This window comes from Taudactylus pleione, unplaced genomic scaffold (genome assembly GCF_031769625.1).
Source record: "Taudactylus pleione unplaced genomic scaffold, aTauple2 ptg000788l, whole genome shotgun sequence".
In the NCBI taxonomy this organism is placed as follows: Eukaryota; Metazoa; Chordata; class Amphibia; order Anura; family Myobatrachidae; genus Taudactylus; species Taudactylus pleione.
The window spans coordinates 4,778,654-4,801,022 of NW_028285190.1; the positions used below are offsets into that span (position 1 = coordinate 4,778,654).

The window sequence follows — 22,369 nt, forward strand, 5'->3', positions numbered from 1 at the left end:
CCATAAAATTAAAATATAGTCAGTGGCGTCCCTCACCGCATTATCACCTGGTGCAGGGAGGGAAGGCATGGCCTTGCTGGAAGGGGGTGTGGCCTCATAGGAAGGGGTGTGGCCTCGCGGACCAACCCCCGTTATCCCGTGCTTTTTACCGGGGTGTCCGAGATAGTGGTGCAGGAGGTGCGGACTGCCCTGTCCTGTGTGCAGTGTTAGCTCGCTCACAACATTAGGAGCCGAGTGCTGCACCGAGCTCCTGTCACTGAGGGGGAGTCTGCACCTTGGTGTCACCCCTCGGCAGGTGACACCCAGGTGCTGCCCGCAACCCCTGCACCCCCCTTGTGATGCCGCTTAATACAGTGAACAATTGATATAAGTTACTGTAAGTGGGTATATTTATACAGGGAGTGGTCACCAGTGATCACTGTGTAGCATATGAAATACGCCATACAATGAATTACAGCTAAGTGTAATAAGATGCAATCATAAAAAAGGGAAAATGTACTGAAAATGAATGAAAACATTTGGGATATGGCACAGCACTATAATATATCTACTGTAACAGCTTAACACATGGGAGGGTCAAAACGATGAGGCATAATGTAAAAGAAGAAGGATTACCAAATGTACGTAATATAAAAACAAAAAACAACAAAACTCAAGGCATAATGTTGCAGGAGCCAGTTATGTACATGAATTCTAAGTATAACACTAATCTGGGTTTATCAAACTATCAAATATTATTGCTCTCAGCCTCCCTAAGGGGGGTACCACCAGACAGTGAGACATTCAAGTCTCGGTAGATGTCCAGTCTACCAGTGCTGGCAGAGGACAGGGTGTCCTTGTAGTAAGAGGAGGTGGCGGGTGGAGTGAAACCTACCGTGCCCTGATGTAGAAGCAAATATTCAAGCTCTATAAAATAAAATGCACAGAAGGTGCAGATTTTACTTGTTTTGGTTTCCTTAGGACCCATGACACGATATACAATTGTAAAGGGGTTGGGTATGAAATCCCAGCGTCTGGATATCCTGATGCCACAAGACCAAACAAGCAAGATGCCGACAGGGGTAATAAGTAGCCTAACTGTACCCTTCTCCCCCCTAACCATCCCTTAGTGGTGCCTAACCCTAAGCTCCCCCCTGTAGTGCCTTACCATAACCTACCCCAGGGGTGCCTAACCCTAACCCCCCTTTCCCGCATCCTAAACCTAACCCTCCCTGGGGTGTTCCTAAACCTAACCTCCCCCGGGGGTGCCTAACCCTAACCCTCCCCAGGGGGTGCCTAACCCTAATCTCCCTCTAGGGTCCCTAAAACTAACCCTCCCCCCAATAGCTAACCCCTTAAAGGGCCCTGATAACATATGTTCAGGATGCTGGCAGTTGGGATTTTGATGTCAGGCTAAAGGTAGGCGTCTGGATTTCGAAGCCTAACTTTAGTCCCATGTTGGGCTTCCACTGTCAGGATTCCTACGGCCGGCATCCCGGCCGCCGGTAAATTCACTACATCCCTTGTAACGTATATAAGAGAGACAATGTAGCAAAAAGTTAAAACACCAAGATTTCTTTTTGAGTAGATGGCTGTTGGATATGGCTGATGTTGCTAGAGCATTGTCCATGGGTGGCTGAGATAAATCCAGGTATAAATATTAGAACTACATGTACTTCCATTATAAATTCAACTTGCAAAAATGGGAAATAGTCTTTGCTCAGAATTTGAGCAGAATGGGTGTAGGAGGTCTTGAGGCTTACCAGGTAAAACTGAGAACAATAAATTGATAGAAAAGATATGGGGCTCATACAGTTTGCAGCTGTACATCATCAGGGAACTTCTCTTTAGCTGGAGCATTTCTAGGATTTTGTGGGCCCCAAACCACACCACAAGATATGCCCTCAGACTCTTCCACATGCTTCTTATATGCCTGCAGACCTCTTCACCATGACCCTTATATGCCATCAGACTTCACCACATGCCCCTCATATGCTACCAGATTCCACATGCTCCTTTTGTTCCAGTAGACCCCTCAACATGCCCCTTATATGAAATCACACCCCTCCACATATCCCTTATATGCCATTATACCCCACCACATGCTCTTTATGTAAGTGTTTTTCTAGTGTTCCCCCATGGCTGTTTTAGCAGGGTGGTACACCCTGCCTGTTTTTAAGTGGCAAATTGCGACCTGTCCTTATAGTGACACAGATGCACTCATCAGACCACACAGTATATGAACACCACTCAGACATCACAGTATATTAATGCCTAACACATCAGATTCCACAGTATTTTAACAGCACACCATACTAGACGCCAAAGAATATTACATGTACTCACACTCATCAGACAAAACAATGTATACTGTATATATATATATATATATATGTGTGTTTGTGTATATATATATATATATATATATATAGTACAAAATAGGCCGGCACTCCACAAAATAACAGGTACTTGCCCGGGTGCCATCCAACAGTCAAAATTGCCAAAAATATACAAAAATAACAGCGGCACTCACAGGACTCAGAAAAAAGGAATTTGCCCCCCAGCACACTGCAGCTAAATCAAAAATACTTGAATCCTACATGATAATAGAAATTCAGAGGTATTGGTTGCATACATTTGCAAATATATGAATAAGCGCTGGGCCAACGTCAAGACTCCTCTATACCAGCGTCCCTAACATTAAGGGGTTCACATCCATGAAGCAAGGCACCCCAAAATATTCCAGCCAAGGACCATCCCCAGGGCGTCACACGAAAAGGGGAAAAAAGGTGATAGTGTAGTGTAAAAGGATAGATGTGTAAAGATAAATTAATAAGTGTTAATTAAATGTATATTATTTATGTCATTTTAATTCTTTTACATTTCATTGCAAATTACTGTCTCTGTTTGGATTTTCTCTTGTATCAGCAGACATCTGGCCTCTAGATGTTTTTACTATTGAGGCATCATAACATTTTTTGCCACATTTTCCAAACAATGTTAGAAAAACTGGAAGTAAAATCAGTCCATGCAGCATTCCAAATGTAATAACCAGGAAGATGATCTTAAAAAATGTTCTAAAGATGTAACTTGCTGATGTGGAAAGAAAAATGACCCTTGGATGGTGGACAGAGCACCTTGCACTATAGGATAACCAAGAGCATGTAAAGCATCGGTCATCATCTCATTGACTGTGGACTTCTGGCTAGATACATAGGCATATGAAATGTGTGCTGAGAAGTCAACAGAAAACCCAATGCAGATAACAAGGTTGATGATAGAGATGGAATCTAAGTTAACATCCCAGAAAGCCATAAAACCGGTGACACCAACTAAAATGGAAGCCATGGTGAAAGTTACCCACAGGGAACATAGAGGATTTGGAATTAGCAGTATTGAGACCACAAACGTGGCAGCTGCAGCAACCACAACATTCTGGATGGTGGTCTGGATGATTACGACATATTGGTCAAAGTATATAAAGGCTGGATGGTACACAAGGACCGGGATGTCACAGGTCATCGCTGTGTTCCTGACATTGTTTAACATATCTCTCTCATCTACTGAAGAAGTGACATTCGCAGTCTGGATAAAGAAACGAGAAGCTCTTATAAACCCCGAGTGAATGTCCACATCTTGTTTATAATCAGGAGCAAATTTAAAGAGTTGTGATAGGTTTCCAATAAAATTATTTTTATCATTAATGTCAAGTTTAAGTAGATTAACAATGCCTATGTACACGTCCAACCATGACTCTGAGAGAGACTCACTAACATAGGAGCCAGCCTTAAGTGACTCTATACACCTATCAATTTTAAGACATACATCTGAATCCCAGTATGAAATCTCATCTGTAATAACAACCATAACTCTGGGACCATACTCTGAGAAATATAAATCTTCATTGTCATAGAAGGAACGAACATATGAGTTATCAGTAGGGGTGTGCACCGGCCACTTTTCGTGTTTTGTGTTTTGGTTTTGGATCTGGATCTTTCTTCGTGTTTTGGATCTGGATTGGTTTTGCCAAAACCACCCTTCCGTGTTTTGGGTTCTGGGTTTTGTGTTTTGGATCTGTATTTTTTTTTTAAAAAGCATAAAAACAGCTAAAATCACAGAATTTGTTGGTTTCTCTGCTCCTATGCTATTATTAACCTCAATAACCTTAATTTCCACTCATTTCCAGTCTATTCTGAACACCTCACACCTCACAATAGTGTTTTCATGTCCAAAAGGTTGCACCGAGGTAGCTGGATGACTATGCTAAGCGACACGAGTGGGCGGCACAAACACGTGACCCATCTAGGAGTGACACTGCAGTGGCAGACAGGATGGCAGTTAGAAAAACTAGGCCCCAAACTGTACATAATGCAAAGAAAAAAAAGAAGTGCAAGATGGAATTGTCCTTGGGCCCTCCCACCCACCCTTATGTTGTATAAACAGGACATGCACACTTTAACAAATCAATCATTTCAGCGCCAGGGTCTGCCACACAACTGTGGCTGAAATGATTGGTTCGTTTGGGCCCCCACAAAACAAGCTGGCAATTAATGTGTCCCTGCACAAACTGGCTCTACGGAGGCAAGATGTCATCCTCATCCTCCTCATCCACCGATTCCTCACCCTCTTCAGTGTGTACATCCTCATCCTCACAGAGTATTCATTCGTCCCTGCTGGAACCACAGGTCCCTCTGTACGTTCTGGAGGCTGGTCTCCCTGGAAGAGTTGATAATTCATTTTATGAACATCATCTTCTCCACATTTTGTGGAAGCAACCTCCTACGCCTTTCGCTGACAAGGTTCCCGGCTGCACTAAACACTCTTTCGGAGTACACACTGGAGGGGGGGCAACTCAGGTAAAATAGAGCCAGTTTGTACAGGGACCTCCAAATTGCTTCTTTTTCCTGCCAGTACAGGTACGGACTGTCTGACATGCCTACTTGGATGCTGTCACCGATGTAATCCTTTAACAGACAGACGCACGCTTGTCGCTGCTGCTTTGAGGATTCAAGTGCGGCTACAGCCCACACAATTCAAAAAGACAGAAAAAAAAAAAGAATATTTTTATTGTTTGTGGAGCACACTTTGAGGGTTACACCACCCTTTAATAGACAGACGCACGGTTGTCGCTGCTGCTTTGAGGATGCAAGTGCGGCTACAGCCCACACAATTCACAAAGACAGAAAAAAGAAGAAGAATATTTTAATTGTTTGTGTAGAACACTTTGAGGTGTCACCACCCTTTAACAGACAGACGCACGCTTGTCGCTGCTGCTTTAAGGATGCAGGTGCGGCTACAGCCCACACATTTCACAAAGACCGAAAAAAAAAAGAACAATATTTTAATTGTTTGTGTAGAACACTTTGAGGTGTCATCACCCTTTAACAGACAGATGCACGCTTGTCGCTGCTGCTTTAAGGATGCAGGTGCGGCTACAGCCCACACAATTCACATAGACAGAAAAAAAAAGAACAATATTTTAATTGTTTCTGTAGCACACTTTGAGGGTGTCACCACCCTTTAACAGACAGACGCACGCTTGTCGCTGCTGCTTTGAGGATGCAAGTGTGGCTACATCGCACACAAGTCACAAACACATTAAAAAAATAGTTTTTTATTTTTTGGAACACTTTGAGAGTTACACCACCCTTTAACAGACAGACGCACGCTTGTCGCTGCTGCTTTAAGGATGCAGGTGCGGCTACAGCCCACACATTTCACAAAGACCGAAAAAAAAAGAACAATATTTTAATTGTTTGTGTAGAACACTTTGAGGGTGTCACCACCCTTTAACAGACAGACGCACGCTTGTCGCTGCTGCTTTAAGGATGCAGGTGCGGCTACAGCCCACACATTTCACAAAGACCAAAAAAAAAAGAACAATATTTTAATTGTTTGTGTAGCACACTTTGAGGGTGTCACCAACCTTTAACAGACAGACGCACGCTTGTCGCTGCTGCTTTAAGGATGCAGGTGCGGCTACAGCCCACACAATTCACAAAGACAGAAAAAAGAACAATATTTTAATTGTTTGTGTAGCACACTTTGAGGGTGTCACCACCCTTTAACAGACAGACGCACGCTTGTCGCTGCTGCTTTAAGGATGCAGGTGCGGCTACAGCCCACACAATTCACAAAGACAGAAAAAAGAACAATATTTTAATTGTTTGTGTAGCACACTTTGAGGGTGTCACCACCCTTTAACAGACAGACGCACGCTTGTCGCTGCTGCTTTAAGGATGCAGGTGTGGCTACAGCCCACACATTTCACAAAGACCAAAAAAAAAAGAACAATATTTTAATTGTTTGTGTAGCACACTTTGAGGGTGTCACCACCCTTTAACAGACAGACGCACGCTTGTCGCTGCTGCTTTGAGGATGCAAGTGTGGCTACATCGCACACAAGTCACAAACACATTAAAAAAATAGTTTTTTATTTTTTGGAACACTTTGAGAGTTACACCACCCTTTAACAGACAGACGCACGCTTGTCGCTGCTGCTTTAAGGATGCAGGTGAGGCTACAGCCCACACATTTCACAAAGACCGAAAAAAAAAGAACAATATTTTAATTGTTTGTGTAGAACACTTTGAGGGTGTCACCACCCTTTAACAGACAGACGCAAGCTTGTCGCTGCTGCTTTGAGGATGCAGGTGGAATCTAGACGGGATTTGGAACCGAGGACACACTACCTCCATCAATTGTCTAAATCCCACTGCACTAATGTCGGATACCGGACGCACGTCTAACACCAACATAGCAGTCAAGGCCTCAGTTATACGTTTTGCTTCAGGATGACTGCTGTCGTACTTCATCCTCATCGCTAGGGACTGTTGGAGGGTCAATTGTTTAGTAAAAGTAGTGATGTTCCTACTTCCTCTCTGGGATGATGAACAACTCCCAGCAGCAGCAACAGCACTAGGAGGAAGAGGTTCTTGATCTTTCCCTATTTTATTTTTATCGGAGAAAGTTTGGTCCTCCATTTATGTTATATTGATATATATACGTGCGGCTAAAGCGCACACAAACACAGAAAATATTATTTTATTTTTGCTGGAGAGTAGTGCACTTTGTGGGTTACACCACCCTTTAAGAAATGAGCCAGCCGGCTCTTTACTTATGGGACACAGGCGCACGCTTGGCGCTGCTCCTTTGTTGATGCACGTGCAGCCACAGTGCACACAATTCACAAACACAGAAAATATTTTTTTATTTGGTTTGGAGTGTACTTTCGGGGGTTACAGCACCCTTAACGGTCAAGCCAGCCGGCCCTTTACTTATGACACAGGCGCACGCTTGGCACTACTTTGTTGATGCACGTGCGGCTACTGCGCACACAATTCACAAACACAGAAAATAATTTTTTTTTAGGTTTGGACTGGAGTGTACTTTCGGGGGTTACAGCACCCTTAACGGTCAAGCCAGCCGGCCCTTTACTTATGACACAGGCGCACGCTTGGCACTACTTTGTTGATGCACGTGCGGCTACTGCGCACACAATTCACAAACACAGAAAATAATTTTTTTTTGGTTTGGACTGGAGTGTACTTTCGGGGGTTACAGCACCCTTTAACGGTCAAGCCAGCCGGCCCTTTACTTATGACACAGGCGCACGCTTGGCACTACTTTGTTGATGCACGTGCGGCTACTGCGCACACAATTCACAAACACAGAAAATAATTTTTTTTTGGTTTGGACTGGAGTGTACTTTCGGGGGTTACAGCACCCTTTAACGGTCAAGCCAGCCGGCCCTTTACTTATGACACAGGCGCACGCTTGGCACTACTTTGTTGATGCACGTGCGGCTACTGCGCACACAATTCACAAACACAGAAAATAATTTTTTTTTTGGTTTGGACTGGAGTGTACTTTCGGGGGTTACAGCACCCTTAACGGTCAAGCCAGCCGGCCCTTTACTTATGACACAGGCGCACGCTTGGCACTACTTTGTTGATGCACGTGCGGCTACTGCGCACACAATTCACAAACACAGAAAATAATTTTTTTTTTGGTTTGGACTGGAGTGTACTTTCGGGGGTTACAGCACCCTTAACGGTCAAGCCAGCCGGCCCTTTACTTATGACACAGGCGCACGCTTGGCACTACTTTGTTGATGCACGTGCGGCTACTGCGCACACAATTCACAAACACAGAAAATAATTTTTTTTTTGGTTTGGACTGGAGTGTACTTTCGGGGGTTACAGCACCCTTAACGGTCAAGCCAGCCGGCCCTTTACTTATGACACAGGCGCACGCTTGGCACTACTTTGTTGATGCACGTGCGGCTACTGCGCACACAATTCACAAACACAGAAAATAATTTTTTTTTTGGTTTGGACTGGAGTGTACTTTCGGGGGTTACAGCACCCTTAACGGTCAAGCCAGCCGGCCCTTTACTTATGACACAGGCGCACGCTTGGCACTACTTTGTTGATGCACGTGCGGCTACTGCGCACACAATTCACAAACACAGAAAATAATTTTTTTTTTGGTTTGGACTGGAGTGTACTTTCGGGGGTTACAGCACCCTTAACGGTCAAGCCAGCCGGCCCTTTACTTATGACACAGGCGCACGCTTGGCACTACTTTGTTGATGCACGTGCGGCTACTGCGCACACAATTCACAAACACAGAAAATATATTATTTTTTTAGCACTTGGGGGGAGCACCCCTGATGGACAGAGCACCCCCTGGACAACACTACAGCACTCCTTTAGGACTGGGACACTGCACAGGACTTTGGAGTGGACACAGCCCCTATGGAGAACTGACTGCACAACACAGTCCAGCCAGCCCCTATGGACTTTGAAGTAGTGGACACAGCCCCTATTAACAACAGCAGCACAGCACAACACAGCCAGCCCCTATGGACTTTGAAGTAGTGGACAACAGCAGCACTACACTACACTACACTACACAGCCCTAACTCCCACCCTCCCTCTTCACTGTCCACAGCCGAGTGAGAAAATGGCGCCGACGTGGGTACCTTATATAGGATCCAAAACCCGCGAGACTCGGAAGGCGGGAAGATGACGTTTTGCCTCGATTTCAGATCCGAGTCAGGCGGGAAAAGTCGAGCCTGACTCGGATCGGACTCGGATCGGGGGGGCTCGGGGGGGTTCGGATTTCAGAAATCCGAACCCGCTCACCCCTAGTTATCAGTAGCCAAATTACGTAGATCAATCCCTTCCTGCACCTGAAAACAGCCATATATACTGCTGGCCAGGTATCCACCATACAGAGCTAGCAGAAAACACTTGACCCAGATTTTTGCGAGGAATGGACCATATTGCTCCCGGAAAAAATCAGCAACTGGATGGTTACTCTCTTTACCAGTGATTTGGTTGTATTTTCCCCCAACACAGCACAGGTTATATGAGGAGGAACGGTGATCATCTTTTTGCTCCATCACCCTTCTGCAAAGCAGCCAATGCCTATCTTCCCATCTACCATTAAGGGCTAAAAATGCCCCAAAGAAAGTGATATTATACAGGAAACAGAATAATAAGGAAGTTCCAGCATAAATACAAAATGACTTCACCGATTGAAAAGGCATCATAATTCCTATGTAGAAAGCTAGAACATCTGTGAGAGTTGTGATGATTATCGAGACTGCAGCTTCAGTGTATGTCTCAGCCATTCTTTCTTCAACATTACTCTTTACTTTAGTTTGTTGCCAGCTGGAAATCATAATGAACATGTCATCTACTCCAACACCTGGAAGACAAAGCATTAATATGAATTTATAAGTAATTACTTCAAACATACTGTATTTTAGCGCAATAATTCTAATACTTCTAAAGCTATGGGATTTAATATTTGGAATTGATGATAAGGATTGTTTTCTATATATCTTGCATATGACATATTACTTTTAATAATAATATCATTTTCTTTTACAAAAATTGCACTTGGTTTTCCTTATTAGATTACTATTATTTCATCTCCATTACCTATGTAAATTGCAAACATATTTAAATTACATTTAAATTACATATAAGTATCACACATAATCTTATTATTAAATTACATACCTGTAAAAAGGCATATAACATCAGTATAAGCATATACATAATACATAGTTGTCCTGTACACAAAGTGAAATACAGTAATAATGAAGTGTATTAATCACAATAGAAATACATCTCACAGTAATTGCAATTGATTGTAATCTTTATCAAATGTCTGCTTCTTCTCAGACCAACGTTTCTCCTCCACACTGGTCTCTCTTCCTTTCCCACTCACCTCCAAGGCTTCACTAGAGGTTCTCCCATCCACTGAAACTCACTCTATGTACTAAGCCTTAGAGAGAGATAAAGCGGATTGATATAAAGTACCAACCAATCAACTCTTAACTGTCATTTTTCAAACACAGCCTGTAAAGTTAGTTAGGAGCTGATTGGTTGGTACTTTGTGCCTGATTCATTACGGATCGCAACTGCAAATGCAATAGCGATTCCAAACGCAGTTCAACTGCGATACCATGCCAATCCATTGTGATCGCTATGCCACCGCTGTACTACACAGGGATGCCCACCTTACCTTACACACATCCGTAATAATTAGCAAGACTGCAAAACCATTGGTAGAATTGAGTACCATCGTAGCCTCTCGCACACTTTTACAAGGTTTGACCTTACTCAGAACTTGCTAACTTCATTGCACGCTATGGCATTGCAGTGGCTAATTTATGCACGGCCCATGCAATTGCATTGAAACACACTGGCATGCCTGCGTTTCGCTGACCACTCTCCCGTCACCACCCACAAATGGCACTTCCTGTTAATCACTCTGCGATGGGTCTGCATAGTCTCTTTGATTGCAGGCTCAATTGCAATGGCCAGTTTGCACATCCCTTCACAATATGGCTATTGGCGGCAGAGCCATAACTAGACTTTCTGATGCCCTGGGCCAGAAAGAGCATTGGCGCCCCCCTCATTTTTCAAAGGGACATAACGCACCCAAAAAAGGGGAATGGCCACATAGGGAAGGGCCAGGGAAGAGATAGGAGAGGCCAGGAGATGCTGGGGATGAAATCAGAGGAAGCTACAAGTGAGAATGATAATAAACAGAAATTTGACAGGCCCAAACAGCACCCCCTGATCTGTGGTGCCCTGTGCAATGGCACCGGCAGCACTACCCTAGCTACGGCCCTGATTGGCGGGCATCTTAAACATTAGATCTTTTGTTTCTACAGATGAAAAACACCTCCTAACATATCTGGAAACCTCAACAGTATGACAGTCATTACTGTTAGCTGCCTATTGGTAGCTTGTTTTGTGGGGACCGAAGTAACCTAATCACTTCAGTCACAAAAGTGGCAGTCCCTGTCCCTGAAGTGATTGGCTTGTTAAACTGTGCATGCCCTTTTTAATATACAACATAAAGGCGGGTGGGAGTGCCCAAGGACAATTACACCTTGAACCACTTTTCATTATGGGCTTTGCCAAGATTGTATGACAGGCAGTGTTTTGTATATTTATGTGCTTTACTGGATCTTTAATGTTCTTTTGTATCTTGCAATGTCATCCATCATCAGCTTCTCATCCAGATACATAGGCCCCATTTCCAGCAGCTTCTCAGCAAATACAGACTAGTATCATCATATCATATAATTAATTATTCAGTTTGACTAGGCCTTATATCCTAAGGAATCAACTTCATTGAGATCTTGGATGCTTGTTTTTTAACAATGCTTTCCTCTTCTCTGATTTTCTTTTTTATAGTTAAATTATCAACTCTGATCAATTAATCAATCAAACAACTTCATTGTGACTTTGGATGCTTATTTTTTAAAAATAACAATGCTTTCAACTTCCTTAATTTGCTTTATTTTATAGTAAAATTATCAACACTAATCAATTAATCAGTCAACTTCACTGGGATTTTGGATGCTTGTTTTTTAACAATGCTTTCAACTTCTCTGATTTGCTTTTTTTATATTTCAATTATGACTACTGAATTAATCAATAAATGAATCAATCAACTTAATTTGGGATTTTGAATGCTTGTTTTTTAACAATGCTTTCCAGCTCTCTGATTTGCTTTTTTACTGTAGAATTATCAACACTAATCAATCGATCAATTAATCAATCAATCAAACAATAAATTGATCATTCAAGAAATCTACTTAAATGTGGAGGGCTGGCAAGGGGGTGGTGCAAAAACTGTGCTGCGGTGCAGGTCTACCGCTTGGTCGCTCCTTCAAGCCTTCGCTACTCTCCTGGTCGACGGTCCTTGAACCTCAGATGGGTGCAGACTAAAACAAAATTAACTCCGCTACGGTCAGTGGATGTTCATCATTTGCACTTTTGGCCTTAGGTTGGTTACATCTACTGTAGGAACAAAAACAGGCCCAAATTATGGGCTACAATTTTTTTTAAAAATACAGATCCAAAACACGAGAGGGAAACGAAATGATGAATTAGAACCAAAACCAAAAAACGGGGGTCGGCACACATCTTTGCTATTTATTAATTAGTATACAGGTTGAGTCTCCCATATCCAAATATTCCGAAATACGGAATATTCCAAAATACGGAATAATTTTGGCATGACTGAGATAATGAAATCTTTGATTTTTGATGGTTCAATGTACAGAAACTTTGTCTAAGGCACAAATTATTACAAATATTGTATAAAATTACCTTCAGGCTGTGTGCATAAGGTGTATATGAAACATAAATGAATTTCATTTCTGTACACAAACTTTGATTGAGCCACAAAATTATAAAATGACCTGTAGGCTGTGTGTATATGGTGTATATAACACATAAATGCATTGTGTGTGTATATTTGGGTCCCATTCCCAAGATATTTCATTATGAGATGCAAATATTCCAAAATACGGAATATTCCATTATCCAAAATACCCCTGGTCCCAAGCATTTTGGATATGGGAGACTCAACATGTATAGGCTGCAGCAGGTATAGGCTGCTCTGTTTTTTTCTTATTCAAGTGTTTTTTTATAGGTGTAATTACATTTAATGTATTATAAGAGGTATACAGAAGTTAAACAGGAGGAATACAGTAGGATTACAGTCAACCTGAAATCTCTACTATTGTAAAACTACTTTGAAGAAACTGCACTTTGGCCTCCAATTAAACACCTGCTTTCTCCATATCAAGGAAATACTTAACACCCTATGGCTCCTGCACTTCATCCTGGACACTATCCCTAGCTGGACCTTGTGACTATTCCCTAACCCTAAAACCCTAACACTAATTTCCAAGAAACCCTAAACCCTTATCAACCTTTACCGCTGACCCTAATCAAGCCTCTAACCTAATCGCCTAACACAACTCTAACTCCAATATCATAACCCCAAACTCTAACACCCTAACACTAATACTCTAACACTAATGACGAAACAACACTAACACTAATAATTTACTCCCTAAAAGTGCTGGATAAATTATAAGTAGAATCTGATTGGTTGCCTTGGGCAACACCTCCACTTCTATAAACCAACACTTTAGAAAATATACCACTTACAATAATTAGTAATGTGTCTTCCCTTAGCTTTCCGTCACCTAGTTCTCAACTAAACAAAACAACACATAGGACAGTGACAAATATAGAATTATATACTGTGATATCTTGGGGATAAATAGCTCGGCAGAGGGTGGATTGGTGCAGTGTTTAGGTGCTTAATGAGGGTTCACACACAGCTTTCAAGTAAATAAATGATGCTTTACTTTCCAGCATGGAAAGTCAGGAAACAAACAGAAAATAATAAACAACCTAGCCCCTATTTAGGGCATCTAACTCACTTATTGAACCCTCTCTATAAGGGTTGCAGATAATCTACCAATAAAGTCTCTCACAGTCTCTGTTCCTTCACTGTATCCTCCAGATATACAGTAGGCCCTGGCCTCCTCAGCCTGGAGCCCCGCTGCTTCAATGTCACACAGTCTGAGAGGTTTATGGTCCCCCTTGCCTCCTGCAAGGTCCAGACACAGGCCTCCTGGCCCCCAATGGCTCGCTTAGCTTCACTGGGCTCTCTGGCTGACACAGTCTCACACAGACTGTTTCCAGCAGCATCCTGACTGGTCTGCCTTCTCATCAGCCCACACCTGAGCTCTCTCCACAACGCAGGCATTAGGCATCATCCCACAATGCTTTTCTACTCTGTGTGGGTGGATCTGTCCTGCCCCACACAGAATCTGCTGCTCACCAGCGCCACCTCTGGTGATACTGCCACAATACACAGAACATGTATAAATATGAATAATAAGCTAAAACTATACAGTATGTAAATCATTGTCTGGGAAAGTTAAGAACAACAAAGAAAGTTTAAATAAAGTAAAAATAACATGCTTAATCCTATAGTTCTGTTCCTCCCTTCTGATAAACTTACCTAGAATAAGAAATGGGGCATTTGCTACTGTAACGACAAAGGGCACTCCACACAGTAACAACAGCCCAAAACTAGATAGAACAGCTAATCTGGAAGAAACTACTCCAAATCCAGCAACCCAGAATTTATTTCTCACACAGTCAAGTCTGTAAAGAATTAAACATCAAAGAAATGTTGAGAAAAAAACATTAAATTAAACAAATTAAACATTTTATTTCTACTATCTTATTCCTTAACACATATAAAGTAAAGAAAAAACAAAACAAAAAACACAAACAACCTATTACATAACAATATAATCAGGAGTGAAATTGAATTTGTGTTTAAGAGGGGAAAGTTAGGTATATGAACTTAGGGCCTGATTCAGACCCGTTCGCAAGGCTGCGTTCGCATGTAGCCTTTTACAAGCGAACATATGCAAATAAATGCAATCACACAGTAGCTACGGAGTAAAAAGCAGATGCCCAACAACATGGCCAGTACCTCCTCCCTTACCGCACGATAATGTACGCACAGATGCACGCACGGACATTCCAGCATATCCCTACTTCGGTTGCTTAAGTGTGTTGTTGCGATTGCATTTTCAAGGGCGATTGTTTGTATCTCACTACAGGTTTTGCATTAGTTAAGGAAATTGGACCTGTTTATTTTAAGTGATTGAAGTGATTTGATAGCAGATTGTTTAGTGTAGCCATTTAATTAGAGCTAATACTACATTTGATCTTGATAATTAACTTTAAAAATGCAGTTTATTCTCCCTGATTTACACAGAGAAATTGGGTGTTTGAAAGAGTTGTTTTTAACTAAACATGTGTGTTAGATATACACTCACACATGTCAAAATAAGTTAATTATTGGCCCAAAAAACAAAAAACAAGCCAGGATTTCCAATATAATTGTGAAGACAAGCAGGTGCACTAGTTCTCTCAGTAAAGTGGTTAAATGATGCGTAGGCAGTTGTACAAGTACGCAGACTATTATCACTGATTGCATTCTCACCCCTGTGGAAACATCAGTAACATCAAGTCAGGGATGATCTACATGCAGAGTTGTGGTTGGCCATACCCTTCCTCAAAAACTGCTCACCTTTCACTCGCTGTGTGTATCACCAGCGACAAATGCAGTCGCAAACCGTAATTTATGCACTCCAATAAAACGGCGTCGGAGCACACAGACACACCTGTGTTCAGCCGACAACCCCCACGTCGACTCCCACAAATGGCACTTCCTGTCAATCACTGATTGCTGGGTCTGCATTCTGCCTGAGATCGCATTCTCGTTCTCTGCGCCTGCTTCGCGCACGCACTCTGCATCTTATACGCATGCGCAGATTGCAAACATCGGCTGGCTACGTGCGAACACAGACTTGCTAATGGGTCTGAATCGGGCCATTAATTTCATAAAGAGGCGGAATTATTACATGCAGTTATACGACAACTGCGCAGGATTATGTTTTACTGAATACAGTATCTAGTGTCATTTAGTATATAGTATCTACAAAATAATTGAATAAGTCGGTCATGTCTCTTACATGCACTGTAGGCTCCCCTTCCCCCAATGGCGAGGAGGTCACTAGTGGGTATGTATAATGGGTCCAAGATGAAGGACAGAGGAGTGGGTGGAGGTGGATCAAGAATGTAGGCGGGACAGAGGGTGGAGGCGTAGCAGGGGTGGAAGCGGGACAGATGGCAGATTAGAAGTGGATTGGGGACAGAGGTGGAAAAGAGGGCAGGGGGACAGCAGGGATAGAGGCGGGACAGAAGGTGGAGGTGGGATAAAGATGGGGAATTGAGGATGGAGGTAGGAACAAGGGCGAAGCGGGGATGGAGAAGGGACAGATCCTGACCCGTCATAGGACAGATCCAAAATTACTAGTATGTGTATATATTTGCAAATACAAATCTAAGGTCCAAAATTTATTTTTAATGAAATAATTTTTTTATGTAAAATGTTTTCATGCAGTTTAAACTACACATAGCAAAACTATCAATATATTCTATTATTCAAATATGAACATATCTCTGGTGGGAAAATTTGTAATGCATGATAATATAATAACTAATATGTTTATGAAGACAAATAATCTTACCTTACACATGACACAATAGAAAATAATATGGTAACAAAATATGTAATTGGAGAAAAGTGGAATCACAGCTTTAGTTGTGCCTTCAAATTCCTGCTGCCGAGATACTGATGTGAAATAGGATATCTGGCGTAAATAAAAAAGGGACAAGTGATTTCAGTACATGGGTTAGCTGAGGACGCATCAATAATATAGCCAAGTACTGTACTTTATGCTGCCTTATATATTTATACATTATATATTTACAATAACACTGTGCCATAGTGCATATTATAGTGCGCCCCTGTAATAGCATGGCCTTATATGACACCATTTCTGAAGTAGCGTGAGATGCTGCATACAGTATCTTCCCTCGAATTGTCCTGTGTTGTAAGGAGGCATAGAGCAAGTTCAGCTCCACTCTACACATGACACAACACATTTATTTGACGCAGGTGAATTTGTAGTGCGCTCCTCCTGCTCAAACGCAAATAAATGAAAATCTTACACAGCAAAGGAAAATCTGATGGTAATCGAAAAAGTGGAGTTTCTAAAGTGTAGATAAAGGGAGTACTGTGCATTACAGAAGGAACATGCACAGATGTCATGTGAACATTATAGAATGTTGAATAAATAAAATTACCAGGCACCAAGCAAGCACTAATCAAGTAGAAAATCGCGTAGGCTGCTGCTTACCACCTGGGAATATTGCCACTCTTTCCAACAACAAGAAATATATAGAAAAATAGGTGGAAAAGGACTGCACAAACACACATTAATCAAATGAATCTTTGATAATAAAACATTTTAATACATAATGATATAAATGAGAATATGTGCTGGTGTATATCCAGATATCTAATATTATAGCTCTTATATCACAAAGGGCATAATAAAACACTTACAGAAATCTGATTGGTATATCAAAAATTGCGACAACAAGGTAAAAATAATGTTAATAAAAATTGGTAACAATCCTAAACAAAGATATAGGCCCGTATTCAATTTGGGAGCGAAAAGTCCATGCTGGACTTTTCGCTCCACATTGGAGCTTTTCCTGGGATAAAGTATTGGGCGCGTGCCCGCTTTATCCCCGTATTCAATTTAAAATCAGCAAAAACGGGACCCAGCGAATGGGAATTTTTGGGAATTAATTCTAGGACCCCAGTAAAGATGTCCAGATATGGGGGATCATTATGGGTACCCCCGTTTTTGGCTGCAAAAGAAAGTCAGGGTTTTAAATAGCGGCGGCAGGTGTTTTTTCCCGACATTGAAGAAGTGATGCAGAAGAACACTTATTTTTTTTGTTTTTTTAAGTGGTACATGAAAATGGGTACTAGCATATTTTTAAGTCCCTAAAGTAATTTTTTTAAAATTCTGCAAAAATGCACCTGCAGCTAATAATCTATTCTAGAAAACACCTGCCGCATATTTGCAGAACACCCCTGAACCTATTTCCCTATTTTTAAACACTGTTTCCACTTTTTTTTTTTTCACCCCAAATTTTTAAGTCATTTTTTTGGGGTGTCCCTATTTTTTTATTTAACTTTTTTTAACACAGTTTATTTTTAAATGACTTTCCCAAGGGTGCAGGCTATTTTTTTTAAGCCTGCACCACTAAACCGCAATTCTGCACTTTTTTTCGCCATGTAAAACATGGTGAATAGTTATCCCCATTTTTTTTCAAAGACTTTTAGAATCTGCGAAAAGTCTTTGAAATTGAATACGGGGATAATTGAAACATGCAAAAATGACGTCATTGGTGATAATTTATCACCGATTCTGACTTTTCGCATCCAAATTGAATACCCCCCATAGTCACTTATAGAGCCGATGAAATTATCCATATAATTGATATAGCAGACAATGGGCCTGATTCAGACCCACTCACGAGCGGCTGTCCGCTCGCAAGTGGGTCAATGTTCTGCACTGAGCATGCGCACGATGGAGGGAGCTCCGTCGTGCGCATGCGCCAGACGCGACGAGCGAAGGACTTTCCTTCGCTCGTTGTGTCTGATCAAAGGGGGCGTGCTGTCGATGTTGATTGACAGCACGCCCCCTTTGTTGGGCGTGCCGGGGGCGTGCCTCCCTGACGGGTGGCGTTCCTAAGGGAACGCCTACCGTCAGAAGCCGTCCCACTGACATCACTAGTGATGTCAGTGGGAGTGATTTTGGCTCTGATAGAGCCAAAATCACTTCGGGCCTTGCGGTTGAAAACCTCAACCGCAGGCTCCGGCTCGCAGTTTCGATGGTCGCGATGGTCGAGACCATCGCGGCCATCAAACTGCACGCTCGTATAGGCTGTGGGTGGTGACCCACAGCTATACGAGCGTCCAGGAGGACGCTCCATAGTTATGGAGGACGGCCCTCATTCAGAGCGTGCGCTCTGCTCAGAGCGTACGGCTCTGAATGAGGGCCTATGCTATAAATGAGAATGTCTTGTAACTCTGCTATTGAGTATATCAGGAGATAGCGTGGCTGTATGTAGCCTGAAACACAGGGCCTGATTCAGAGCCAGACGCTCTGAAAGAGCGCTCGCTCTGAATCAGGGCTTTTTTTTTTTATTATTGGTGCGGCCTCCTGGCCGCTCGCCAAGCTGATGGTCACGATGGTCAAGACCATCGGGGCATGCGACGAGACCCTTGTGGTAGGGTCTCGTCTGCCGCAAGCCCCAGTGAGCTTCCGGCTCTAATAGAGCTGGAAGCTCACCACTGACATCACTCGTGATGTCAGTGGGGCCGCCCCCAAATGGCAGGTGTTCCTTCAGGAATGCCTCCGTTTGGCCAGCCACCCCCCCTGGCCGGCTTACTAAACGGGGAGAGCTGTCGATCAACATCGACAGCCACCCCGTTTGTAGAGAGTCCCAGAGCAAGAGAATTTCTCTCTCGCTTCGGGGCTTGCGCATGCGCGCGGCGAGCTCGCAAGTGTTATGCGCTTGCGAGTGGGTCTGAATCAGGCCCACAGTGTCCACATAGAGTTCACATACCCATGAATATCACCTCCTCGGATGGACAGACCTGTCAGTGCTGTGAATAATGTATCCTCCGGCAGCACAGTGGGAACGCTGTTCCTACCAACTGGATTGTGACCCTGCGATCAGTTGCATGATCCGTCCGCTACTGAGGTTATGTCTATGTCACACTTGTGGGAGCCGTATCCCAGTGGCCAAATGTTAGTATGGGTCAGAGGGGAAATCCAACGACACGTGGGTCGTAGTTGCGCACGCCAGGTGAAGCTGCTGTAGAAAGATTTATGGCACTTGATGTGCACGATCTCCACGGGGTGGCAGGTAGTAGCTCTGGAGGTGCAGGTATGTAAAGTGGAACGTCAGACAGTTTATCGTTAACGCATTTCACCTCTAGCAGTGGCTTTCTCAAAAGGCAGAATGTTGACCTAATGTCCCTGGTGGCCCATTGGTCACTTAGGTGGTCCCGGCATCTGCAATGTCCTCTTCCCGTGAGCAGCATTTCCGGCACAAACAGGTGACTCAGGTGCATTCTGGTGAGCATTCTCACACTAACATTAATCCCTACTCCTAACCCTCCCCTAGTGCAAAAATATAACCTTCTTCCCACCCCCACTGCCTAACAATAACCTCCCTCCCGCAGCCTAACCCTAACTCTCTCCTGAACATGTCCAGATATTGTGAACATGTTGACATTCTGAGGATACTGACATGGTGCTTGTTGACATGTTAAACCATGTCCACATTCTAGTGTCGACATTGTGGTGTTAATATTATGAATGGCGACCATGGTTATTGTCAGCCATCTGACTGGATACAAGCAAACAACTATATTACTGTCATGTATATTAATGTTTATTGCTAAGACACATTATACAGAAATATTAACGTACAGTATTCATGATCGGCAGGCTCACTTCTCTTTATTATCAAAATTACCTACTGTAACTGGAGTTGATGTTTTTGAGGACAGGTATGATTTTCTATCAGTAGCATATAATAGTAAATAAGCTTTTACTTCTTTATTATACAAGAAGAAAAGGTAGAATATGCAAAAGAAAAAATATGTCCTTGCTTTCACCAGTAAGAATTGATAAAATAACCAGTGTTACTGCATACATATATCATTGTCATGATTACTGGGACCCCAATTATGAGTTCTTATCACTGGTTATAACACATTTTTATGGTCTACATGAAAATGTGTACAGTATATTTTAGATTTCAAACAATGAATTGACTAAATATGCCATATCAAGCAACACACTTACTTCAAAGTCTTCATTTGTTGATATTTGTTAAACCTTTGTAACCAGGGTCAGACTGCCCATCTGGCACTTCTAGCAAATGTCAGAAGGGCCGATGCCAGATGGGCTGGTGTCAAACCCTGGCCGAGCAGCTCCACCTTCCGGTGCTCTGCTTGGCCGATGATTCTGGAAGATGGGGGGGCGTTCCACAAGGCCACGAACAGTGACTTGAGACATGCCATGTGAGACCACGCCCCTTTGAGGTGATGCCACATCCCTTTTGAAGGGAGGCCACACCCCTTTTGTGGGCATGGGCACAGGGGGACTGCCAGGGCTGCTCAGCAGCCCTAGTCTGTTCCTGTTTGTAACTATTTTCTTCTGAACTTTGTTTATGAACATTTATTTATACTGTATAGTGCCAGCATATTCAGTTGCCCTTAATGCTATACAAAATGTATCGCTTTTGTCCAATGCTAAAATTGTTTACTTTATTTTTTTGAAGACATAAAGTATGGAACTGGAAAATTACTTCCCATGTACCAATATAATATCAGATGTGAGTGCTTTATTAGCTGCCTGAACAGGTCCCAGTAACAATGGAGCACATTTTGGCTTTCAGGGGATCAGTTCTTTTTTTATTCATACTATCATTGCAGGGGGTCTGAGGTGCCAGAACATAAAAAAAAATAGTTTAGAAATTGTTAGTGAACAGAAACATAAGTAACTAAACATTCATCTCTAGAGGTTAGCTCCTAAAACAACTTGTCATAGTAGCACAGACGGTGTAATGGTTAGCATTACTGCCTCACAGCACTGAGGTCGTTGGTTTGATACCCACTACGGCCCTAACTGTGTGGAGTTTATATATTCTCCCTGTGCTTGCGTGGGTTTCCACCGGGTACTCCGGTTTCCTCCCACACTCCAAAATTATACTGAGAGGTTAATTGGCTCATCACAAAATTACCCCTAGTGTGTATGTGTGTGTGCATGTGGTAGGGAATATAGATTGTAAGCTCCACTGGGGCAGGAACGGCTGTGAATTGCCGAATATTCTCTGTAAAGCGCTGCGGAATATGTGTGCGCTATATAAATAACTGGTAATAAATAAATAAAATAGTACATTCAGTCAGGTGCATAAATATTGGGACATTGACAGAATTTTCATATTTTGGCCTCTATTCACCACCACAATAGCTTTGAAATGAAACAAACAAGATGTGATTTAGCTGCAGACTTTCAGATTTAATTTGAGGGTAATTACATCCAAATCAGGTGAACGGTGTAGGGAATTACAACAGTTTCTATATGTGCTTCCAACTTTTTAAGGGGCCAAAAGTAATTGGACAAACTAAACAATCCTAAATCTATCTTTCACTTTTTAATACTTTGTTGCAAATCCTTTGCAGGCAATTACAGCCTGAAGTCTGGAACGCATAGACATCACCAGACACTTGGTTTCATCCCTGGTGATGCTCTGCCAGGCCTCTACTACAAATGTCTTCAGTTCCTGCTTGTTCTTGGGGCATTTCCCTTCAGTTTTGTCTTCATCAAGTGAAATGCATGCTCAATTGGATTCAGGTCAGGGGATTGACTTGGCCATTGCATAACATTCCACTTTTTAGCCTTAAAAAAGTCTTTGGTTGCTTTTGCAGTATGCGTCGGGTCATTGTCCATCTGCACTGTGAAGCACCGTCCAATGAGTTCTGAAGCATTTGACTGAATATGAGCATATAATATTGCCCACAACTCTTC

At 42.6% G+C, this 22,369-nt stretch overlaps 1 pseudogene; it reads right to left on the bottom strand.

Moving 5' to 3' along the window:
* Nucleotides 1-2,863: 2,863 nt before the first annotated feature.
* LOC148475032 (patched domain-containing protein 3-like) overlaps nt 2,864-22,369 on the bottom strand; it is a 44,404-nt pseudogene continuing 24,898 nt past the window's right edge.